Consider the following 10,887-nt stretch of genomic DNA (forward strand, 5'->3'; position numbering starts at 1 on the left):
TCCATACTGTAAAAGTCATGTATAACATCGTATTACAGACAATTTTTTATGAATATCAAGATAAAAATCATAAGAATAATACAAGTTTTAATCTCATATGTTTTATTTTAATATCCGCGGATGCGATAAATAACTATTCCAAAATTCAAATTAATATACAAGCTTTTATGAGATAAAAGCACGTTAAAATCAGTTATTACAATGTTTTATTACTGCAATAGTTGAAATGAATAAAATGTTTAAATCCCTATGAGCCTAGCTAATAGTTTTACCATGCATAACAAAGACTTAAATAATAACAATTCTTATTCAGATATTTGTCTTACTTATATAATAGTTCCAGTAAGTAGGGTGTGAGCACAAAATAACTCAAAAATCCAGCTGAATAAAATACGGGGATCTAAAGGGATAAGACAATGGCCGATAAATTGATGTACATCTCCAATGATGATACACAAAATTACCCCTTCTGTAGATTAAAATTAGTGGTTAAAAATGTTTGAACACTCAACTTAATGAAACAACCAATCAAAATTCAATATAGCCTCCAAAGTTGTAAGACCAACGAATAAGAAATCGTTATTATAAAACTTTAGGGACTAGTGTATTTTAGTCTATTCTTTCAATACAATTAATAAGAGTTTATTCTAAAAAAGACAAAAAAATTTTGATTATTTAAAATGCAATTATGTTTTGACACCCTTCTCCTAGCTGGTGTGTGCCTAGCCCAATATAACACAAATGAAATGTTACAAGCACAATCAACCATACCCATAATAGTAATTATCAAGGATACAGAGGGTTAAACGTGAAAAATTATCCTATGATGGAAGCGAATATTTTAATTGAGAGTCGCTTAATAATGAAGTGCACTTTCCTATTTTGATGATATAACAGCCAACGCAACCTCTGAGCAGGGGTACAATGGACAATGTGATTTTTATGGGCAATATATACTTTTAGATTGCAAATATTGAGGGCAAGAAAGATTCCAACCCCATTTTCCCCTCCCTGCCTGGCCCTGATTGTGTGTAAGCTTATTCAATGTTTTCCAATTTGGACTCCTCTCTAAGGCTGGGTTTGCAATAAATCATGCCTTTAAACCAACGAAAATTTTTGTTCATTCACAATCATGGATTTTGTGAATACTAGATTGCATTTTGTCCTAAATTCCAACCTAAAAATAGTGTCTAGTGTCATGAAACAACCTTCCTATAAAATAATAAACCAATTTCAGAAAATAGGAATTTTTTTCAAAAATTTATACCTATTTGAAATAAAAAATATTCAACAATTTTTAAAATCATGTTTAAGCCAAATTATTAACATGAATGATTATAAATTTTTTGACAATCCTATATTCTGTGAAAAAGGAGAGTGCAAATAATAAAAAGTACCAGAGAACTACCGAGACACACCTTGTAAAAGAAACACCTCGTTTTGACCGGACATAACAACACACTTGGTTTTTAAGATTCGTACCATAGGGTGCAGTCAGCCTAGCCAATGGATGTAGTATAAACGTGGATATTATGACAGGGGAATAATTGTGATCAATTCAGGTTGCTAATATAGACCTAATTTGTTAGTCAGTTCGTTAATCCAGAAATATGGTATAGGAAGGGGTAAAGAGAACCCTTTCTTAGCCAGCTGATTGCATCACTTTACCAGAGTACATGAAAATCTTGTGTAACATCAAAGTCATAATATATCGATTGCCAGTCAGCAAGAATTTCAAACAAAATAAACATTTTATATTCATCAATGTTAGCACAATGACTGTGGCTGCACATGTTTACAATTTCTGAAATCAACAAATTCCCCTCCCCCAATAATTTTCCCCCAAAATTATCAATAACACAGGGATCTAAAGGGATAAGACAATGGCCGATAAATTGATGTACATCCCCAATGATGATAAATAAAATCTCCAGCATATGTAGATTACAATTAGTGGTTGAACACTCAACTTATTGAACCAACCAATCAAAATTTAATAAAAGTCCCCAAAGTTGTAAACAAAACAATAAGAATACGTTATTATAAAACTTTGGGGACTAGTGTCCCCTCCCTCCCTGCCAAAACCTAACAATGTTTATTACTAATCCCCATCTAAATGATGTACATGCCAGCAAAAATCTATAAAGAACAACCAAAAGTTTTAATTGTTATAATCATTGCTCGCCAGGAGCTGCAGACGGTCCAGCTGCTATTTATAGTGTAAGCCGCAGCTTTGTGAACATCATTTAAGACTTTCTTGTAATGAAAAATCAGCAAAATTGAGCCGTAGCTACAAAAATGCAGCTGAATAACATAAAAACTGTGCGGCTGCCGAGCCCTGGCCAATACTATAAAAAGTAAGGTTGAATTCTTAATTAAGAATGGACGGAAGGTATCCTAAAAGTTGTCCAATATTCTGGCCTGGGGAGCTTATAAGAATGTTCTTATTGATGCAACATCTATGTTTAGAAAACCTCTGCCCTCTATATATTCTATTCTATAATGGTCAAAGGAGGACAAGATTACAAATATACAGAGTAAGGACTGCAGGGGGGAGGGTTTAGAAAATGACCGATTGAGAGAGGGGGGGGGGGGGCAAGGGCTGAGGTAAAGGAAATGGTCACTTTGACTGAAAGGATCAAACTAGTGGATCGCAAACCCCCGCCCCCTCTTCCCCTTTCATTTTGTGATCTTATGCACTTTTATTTTGAATCATGAAAAAGAACTTTCCGTTCAAATATTGTCCTGAATTGTATTGTAACTAATAGTTATTTATCGCATCGTATTATAGACATCTTTCCGCGGATATCAAAACGAAAAGCTGTAACATTAAAACCAGTTTTGTTAACCAAGAGTGGCCAAACGGGTATTAATTCTATGATTTTAATTTTAATATTTGTGGAAAATTGTCTATATTACTATGTAATACATGATTTTCAGTATGGCTGAGAACCGGTTCTAATCCAGCGGATATTAATCGGTTTCGAAGCCATACTAAAATATATATTATGTTTACTTGTAACTAAGGAAAATATCTCTGAAATTGAATGTAACATAATTTTTCAAATATTTTTTTTCTCCAACATTTTGCTTTGCACTATTGAGTAGGATAAAAATTACATCTATTAGGTTCAGCTCGCGGCTGCCTGCAAAACACATAAAGGTAGCCTAGATAATATATTTAGGTCATTTTACATGAAAAATAAACAAACTTATCACGAGCACAAAAAGCATATGATAAAAATAATTGTAAAATATTTTATTTAAAAGTACACCAAATTTAGGCACCATGGCCTTGGGGAGGTCTAATACCCTTTATTTACACAAAATCAAGCTTTACTCCCCCTTGGCAAAAACCTGTGCACGCCAATGTTCTCAACCTTCCCGTATCTACATTCATATTGTCCTAATAATTAGGTAATGCACAATACATTATATTAAAGAGAAAACAGAATAAGGCACCATAATTTTTTCCCTCCATAAATATCACCCAAAGACATATGTAAAGAATCCTCTACAAGTGAAACCTAATTGGTTCAGTCATTTATGAGATATTAATCTTCATACTAAGCTCTATTACCATTTGTAAATAGAAAAATTTGACTTATAAATAGGTGGATATTGAATAGTTATAGCAATAATAAGCAAATGCATGATAAATTTTAAGCAGAAGCACAACTATAACACAATACATACCTTTCTCTATACAGGAGGTAAATTCTTTCTTTTGCTACTTTTAGCCGGCGAGCAATTAGCTTTTTTAATTCCTCAATTGTATCACTTTTATATATGTTGACTTGGAAAGGGCCTCCAGTAAATGGAGCTACTGTAATACAAATTCTCCCTAAAATTTTATGTTTCAAAATATTTTAATAAAAGCCTTTTTTTCTAGTTATGGATAAGAGAATGGAGGTTAAATTTTCTTTCTGCTCCTTGATACTACCATTATAGGAAAGTTCATTTATGAATGTACTTTCCATACCTAAGTATATCAATTTTAAGATTTTTGCACTCTAGTAAAATTTTGAAATAATTCTGAAACATGCCTAGATCTGAAGGCGGCTGATTGGACGGACAATGCTGCTGCTGGCTCGCGGCGGACGAGGGGAGCGGCGGGCACCGCACTGGCACCCCCTGTGCCGTCTGCGTGGAGCCCGCAGACTCGGCGGCTTCGTCCCCGCGCTCTGTATCAGGATACATAGCTGTGTATGTGTTTTATAGGTATAGAACTATTTAATTGCTTCACCTGGTGTTTAAAACCAAGTGGCTGATTTATATATAATGCGGCTATTTATAAATATAGCCTAGCTAAATGAACTTATAAACTGTCCTAGTATATATAATATACCAGGCAAAAAAAATGGCCTAAAACCAGCCAATTTATGTTTATCACAAGCTTCAGCAGAAGAAAATGTACTTTAGGTCACTCATTTGAATGTTATATTGTGTTGTATATTTACTGAATAATGAAGAAACATTGATGTTAACTCACTTCACTGCACGGACAGACGGACAATGCTATGTGTAGGCGTAGCCCACTCTACTCTAAGAGAGAGACTGTTGTTACTTGTAATGTAGTAGTTTAGTACTGTAGTCTCTCTCTCTCTCTCTCTAGTCACTCAGGGGTATGCAATCACTCCCAAAAAAATAAACTATAACAGAATAGCCAACAAGGATTCAAGGTTTGTTTAAGATTATTAGAACCCAAAATCTCAAATTACAGAATCTATAACCGCTCAAAGATGATAGGTTTAACATATAATAAAATTCATATTATAATAGAATCGATTTTATAAAGTAAATAAATATCTCTTACTATTATTTTCTATGTAATTTTATCTATATACATTTTTTTATATGAATTAAATACATAATCTTAAAACGAACAAGTTTAATATGTTAACATTCAAAATGCCATAAGGATCTAATGCCATAAGGATCTAAGGCTTTAAGAAAAGATAGAAATATACTCTAAAATTAAGAAAATTTATCTAAACCCTAAAAACAACTTTATTTTAGTATTTGCTATTTTTGATTTTTCTGGTGACATTCAATAGCGCTGTTGAGTTTTGTTGGGGAAGTTATAGGACACCTCACTCAGGGGTTGTTCATGCTTCCCCCTTCCCCTAAACTCCCTTATCTTCCTCACAATACACCTTCCCTTTCCCCTGTCAATCCATCCCTTTCTATACAGCCCCCAAGTTTTTCTGCTAAAGCTATTATTCCCCCCTCTCCCTCTCTCTCTATCTCTCTATTGCTCTATCCCCCCCTCCCCTCAGCCGGTGTATATAGTGACTACAGGACTGAAACAATCTCCCAGAGCCCTTTCCTACCCAGTATAACAGCTCAATTTTAGTCCAGACTACGTTGTGACAGTGATTTTAACCATTTCCCTGTAGGAACCGCCATGAGTAGGACCCCCTGTGCCAGAGAAAGTTCATCACACTTGTGTGTGTGTGTTTCTGTGTGTGTTGAGAGTCACCACACTGCAAATTTATTTTATATTTTTTAAGTCACAAAAACCTAAATTCAACAGAAGTTTTGCTGTAAGAAATTCTAAAGAATATTACTAAATAGAAATCTGAAATAGCCTTCTGCTTTTCTGGCGTTTAAACTTTACTTGAAAGGAAATGCTAGAATGTATTGCTTGATTGTATGATAATCTAGATACTAGAGCAATAGACACAATTTTACCACATAGCTAAGCCCGCAAAAATATTATCTTATGCCCTTCTAAACAAAGCATGCAAAGAAATATGCTTTAATTTGTACATATATTATATGCGAATTAAGTTCTTTTTCTTTATGATAAGTAGAATTAAATGTTGATAATCTATTTGAGAGTTCCTTGGATAATTTTGTGATGATCACATATAGTGATCACGGAATATTGGGTGCATATGGTATGTGCGATAACTAGAGATTTTGAATATGTGGATATATTGACAGGGGAAACTTTTTCGTCTATTTAGGTTGTTAATATGGACCTCATTTATTGGTCAGTTCTTTCATTCAGTGGAATGGAAGGGGATGAGGTAAATGGGGAGTATCGTTATTCTGGCCAGCTGCAAGGTTCACTGAAATTGTATATTGATTATGAAAACAATAATCAATAAGTTAGTATGATAAGATGGGAAAAGATATCTATAGCTATCTCATGTAAATACCCCAGGAAAAAAGCATGTATTTTTCTGCTACATAAAGTTATTTGGATATTTAACCATTGTTACCTACACACTTTAATGTTTTTTCTCCATTTCAGGTTTAATTCTATTTTTCTTCCCTCTTCCCCTTCCTTTGAATACTACCTTTATATAATTTCATTTAATAATATCTTTGAATCTTTATATTCACTTATGTTTTTGTGAATTTTCTTTTTTTTCATAATATTTTTGAAATAAATCCCTTTTTTCAATGATAAATCAAAAATAATAGGCCAAAATCATCAAGGACTTCTCCGAAGCTTTCATAAAATGGAGAACTCAATTGGTTCAGTAGTTAATTAAATCTTCAGCTACAAACAGAAAATCCTTACTTCTTTATATAATAGAAACTAGCGGCTACGCCCCCTAGGAGCCTCTAGGGGCACTTAAGGTAGGAGGGGAAAGTCGACCTCATCCCATTTTAAATTTGAGTTTCAAATGAGTCAAAAAATAGTTTAACCCTTCCTAGGACCTATAAGAAGCTTCATTGTAAAAGTGAACAATATCGGTTCAGCGGTTAGCGAGATCCTTCGGGACAGACAAAAGACGCTTACTACTTTATATAATAGGATAACATCTCATAATTTTAATTTTCTACTTTTTATATAAATTTCCATTGCTTTTTAATAAGATTTACATTATTCAGTAATATATTTTTTAAATTTTATAAATCCACGAAAATTTCCTGTGCATCCGTGGAGAGTGTGTTGAGCACACCGCAGCACAACATTTAGGTCAATGACTGTGTGCTAGCAGCACTACACTAGGTGACTAGAGGAGTATCACAAGCAAGAAGTAAGAACGGTACCACTACATACAATTATTCTATAAGGGAAAACATTATCAATATACACAACACACCCTCATTTTATATCATTTACTACTATAAGAAATAATCTTTGTTAACATATTAATAAAACTATATGTAAAACAAAGAAAATTTGCACAAAAAATGAAAAGCTACCTTATTTTGATAAAAAAAATATATATGATGTAAATTTAGAAATCGCGCTTCTAGTCAGTGTCTCTTTGTTCTGCTTATTATAGGCAAGGAATTTTCTATGGGAAGGTTGCGTGATAGTTTCATATAAGAAGCAACATATTCAAATTCTTAGGTAGCTAGATGTGTATTTAAAAGATCTCAAAAATTGGTCAGGTTTTAGCCTTTTTGTTGTTGGGAGAACTAGACCATTATAGCAACAAAACAAAATTCTAAATGTCAAAGTAACTGATTGTGCGTCTTAAATATCCCCAAAACAGCGATTCTGTAATGTCAACATTCACGAGAGAAGCTTCGTTTTGGTTCAGGTCAGGTTTAAGTCTATTTTAAAAGAGAAAATTAAGTCAATTAGAATTAACACATGGAACTGCATATCCTTCAATACTTCAAACTATGCATATTAGCTACAAAAGCTGGGTATGTGTCCAGAAAGACAGAGAAAAAAGCATGAAAAAGCAAGCTTCAATTAGTCCTGGTGAGGTTTCAGTCTATTTTATTTGAGTAAAAATAATGCATAGGCACCCCCTTACCAAAATAAAGAGGGACTTTTAAACCCCCAGCAATGAAACATATATGTTAGGCTTTTTGCAAAATCAATCTTTTCTTATACACTCCCTATGTATACAAAATAAAGAGGGTGTACAAACCCCAATGAAACATTTCAGTTTAATAACTTACTCTCTACCCCCTGAATGATCCATTTGCAACCCCTAAAAATCCTCCTGGCACAAATTCTGTGCACGCGACTTGTTAACTTATTCAGCAAGTATCATTTTTCAGGCTCATTTTTACCAATATAATCTTTTTAGAGGCTTTTTTCCTTATTTAGTTTCTCTACAGGGTTCTAAAGGTATAAGACATAGCCGATACATTCATGTACAACTCGATTAATGTAATGATACACAAAATTATCCCTTCTGTAGATTAAAATTAGTTGTTGAACAATCAACTTAATGAATCAACCAATCAAAATTCAAGAAAGTACCCAAAGTAGCCAAACGAATAAGAAATCGTTAGTATAAAACTTTGGGGACTAGTGTAATAAACAGTTCAAAGTCCCCGCCCTCCCTGTCAAAAAGTGCACATAAATATGTTTAATTATGATTATTCATATAATCTAGGGTGTAAGAGGGTGCAATATCTAATGATTTTAGAATTACCTCTAAGTATACAAGTAATTATAATTGCACTTGTCGAATAAACTCTTACTCGTGTGTTGCGCGCACTTTCTATCTACCTATGCATGTCTGCCTATCTATCTATCCACCATTGCTATCTATCTAAGTAGCTATTCAAGATATCCGTAGTAAGTATAAGTATATAAATTTATGAATTAGTGTTTGAGTTCATTCCACTTTATAAGTTAACTTGTGAGGTAGGTTTACAGGGAGATAGGGTTAGGTTAATGTCAAAAGATAAATGTAACTTTTAACTAGACGGTCAGAAAAACATATATTAACAAATGTAGAGTTATATTGTATTTAATACAGTCTGAATAAATATTCATAAAAAGTTTCTTTTTAAAATAATTTTAATACAAGATGCTAAATACATCTTGATTTAAAAGATTAGTTACAGTGATACTTTGCTTAAAATATTCTGCCTGATCAACTTAAGAATCAATACCAAAAGAATCAAGTGAATCAGATATTTAATTCTGTAAAAAGTGCATTAATAAAAATAAAAAAAAACTTAACCTTGGTTACATTTTTTCCTATTTTAGAAGTTAAAGTTCCTGTCTTTCAAAAGCTCATAGATATATTTGAGTTTGTTTCTTTTGTTTATTTATTCGTCCTTTTATCCCTGGATAGATTTACAGATTTGCTGACTGAACCCGAAACACAGGAGTTAAGGAAATAATAAACGAACTAGAAAATAGAATTTTATTTTGATAAATACAAACTATCAAACTTTATTAGCTAAACTAAATCTCAATTGATAAATATGCCTTTTTTTCTGAATATCTTTAAAAAAAGACAAAAGTATTTCAATTGTATGCTTGATTTCGTAACTCCATAAATATTAGATTTACCAAAGAACCATAGACGTCCAGTGGGAGGGATAAATAGGAGTTTACCCCATTCAAATTTCGAAAAAACCCTTCGCTTACCCTTCAAAAATTCTGCAATATCCTTATATCCCTGTTGAACACTGAACTCTAATATCTCTAGTACCTGGGAAGAGTTAACATACATTGTCCTATTCCTATATCCCTGTTGAATACTAAACTCTAATGTTTCAAGTACCTGGGAAGTGTTAACATACATTGTCCTATTCCTATATCCCTGTTGAACACTGATCTCTAATGTCTCTATCACCTGGAAAAAGTTAACATACATTGTCCTATTCCTTTATCCCTGTTGAACACTGAACTCTAATGTCTTTAGTACCTGGGAAGAGTTAACATTTATTGTCCTATTCCTATATCCCTGTTGAACACTGAACTCTAATGTCTCTAGTGCCTGGGAAGAGTTAACATACATTGTCCTATTCCTATATCCCATGTTGAACACTGAACTCTAATGTCTTTAGTACCTGGGAAGAGTTAACTTCCATTGTCCTATTCCTATATCCCATGTTGAACACTGAACTCTAATGTCTCTAGTGCCTGGGAAGAGTTAACATACATTGTCCTATTCCTATATCACTGTTGAACACTGAACTCTAATGTCTCGAGTGCCTGGGAAGAGTTAACATTCATTGTCCTATTCCTATATCCCTGTTGATCACTGAACTCAAATGTCTCTAGTACCTGGGAAGAGTTAACATACATTGTCCTATTCCTATATCCCTGTTGAACACTGAACTCTAATGTCTCTAGTGCCTGGGAAGAGTTAATATACATTGTCCTATTCCTATATCCCTGTTGAACACTGAACTCTAATGTCTCTAGTGCCTGGGAAGAGTTAACATACATTGTCCTATTCCTATATCCCTGTTGAACACTGATCTCTAATATCTCTAGTACCTGGGAAGAGTTAACATACATTGTCCTATTCCTATATCCCTGTTGAATACTAAACTCTAATGTTTCAAGTACCTGGGAAGTGTTAACATACATTGTCCTATTCCTATATCCCTGTTGAACACTGAACTCTAATGTCTCTAGTACCTGGGAAGAGTTAACATACATTGTCCTATTCCTATATCCCTGTTGAACACTGAACTCAAATGTCTCTAGTACCTGGGAAGAGTTAACATACATTGTCCTATTCCTATATCCCTGTTGAACACTGAACTCAAATGTCTCTAGTACCTGGGAAGAGTTAACATACATTGTCCTATTCCTATATCCCTGTTGAACACTGAACTCTAATGTCTCTAGTACCTGGGAAGAGTTAACCTACATTGTCCTATTCCTATATCCCTGTTGATCACTGAACTCTAATATCTCTAGTACCTGGAAAGAGTTAACATACATTGTCCTATTCCTATATCCCTGTTGAACACTGATCTCTAATGTCTCTAGTACCTGGGAAGAGTTAACCTACATTGTCCTATTCCTATATCCCTGTTGATCACTGAACTCTAATATCTCTAGTACCTGGAAAGAGTTAACATACATTGTCCTATTCCTATATCCCTGTTGAACACTGAACTCTAATGTCTCTAGTACCTGGGAAGAGTTAACATATATTGTCCTATTCCTATATCCCTGTTGAACACTGAACTCTAATATCTCTA

General features: G+C 33.6%; 1 pseudogene across 1 annotated transcript in view; it reads right to left on the reverse strand.

Moving 5' to 3' along the window:
* LOC145322046 (uncharacterized) overlaps positions 1-4,584 on the reverse strand; it is a 53,436-nt pseudogene extending 48,852 nt beyond the window's left edge. The window contains exons 1-2 of the transcript XR_013880496.1: positions 4,047-4,584; positions 3,697-3,844 (exon numbers count right to left, since the gene is read on the reverse strand). The product of XR_013880496.1 is annotated as an uncharacterized LOC145322046 (transcript). The remainder of the gene's footprint in view (positions 1-3,696; positions 3,845-4,046) is intronic.
* Positions 4,585-10,887: the final 6,303 nt, after the last annotated feature.

This window comes from Acartia tonsa, chromosome 6 (assembly GCF_053477335.1).
Source record: "Acartia tonsa isolate MP-2025a chromosome 6, ASM5347733v1, whole genome shotgun sequence".
NCBI classification, from domain to species: Eukaryota; Metazoa; Arthropoda; class Copepoda; order Calanoida; family Acartiidae; genus Acartia; species Acartia tonsa.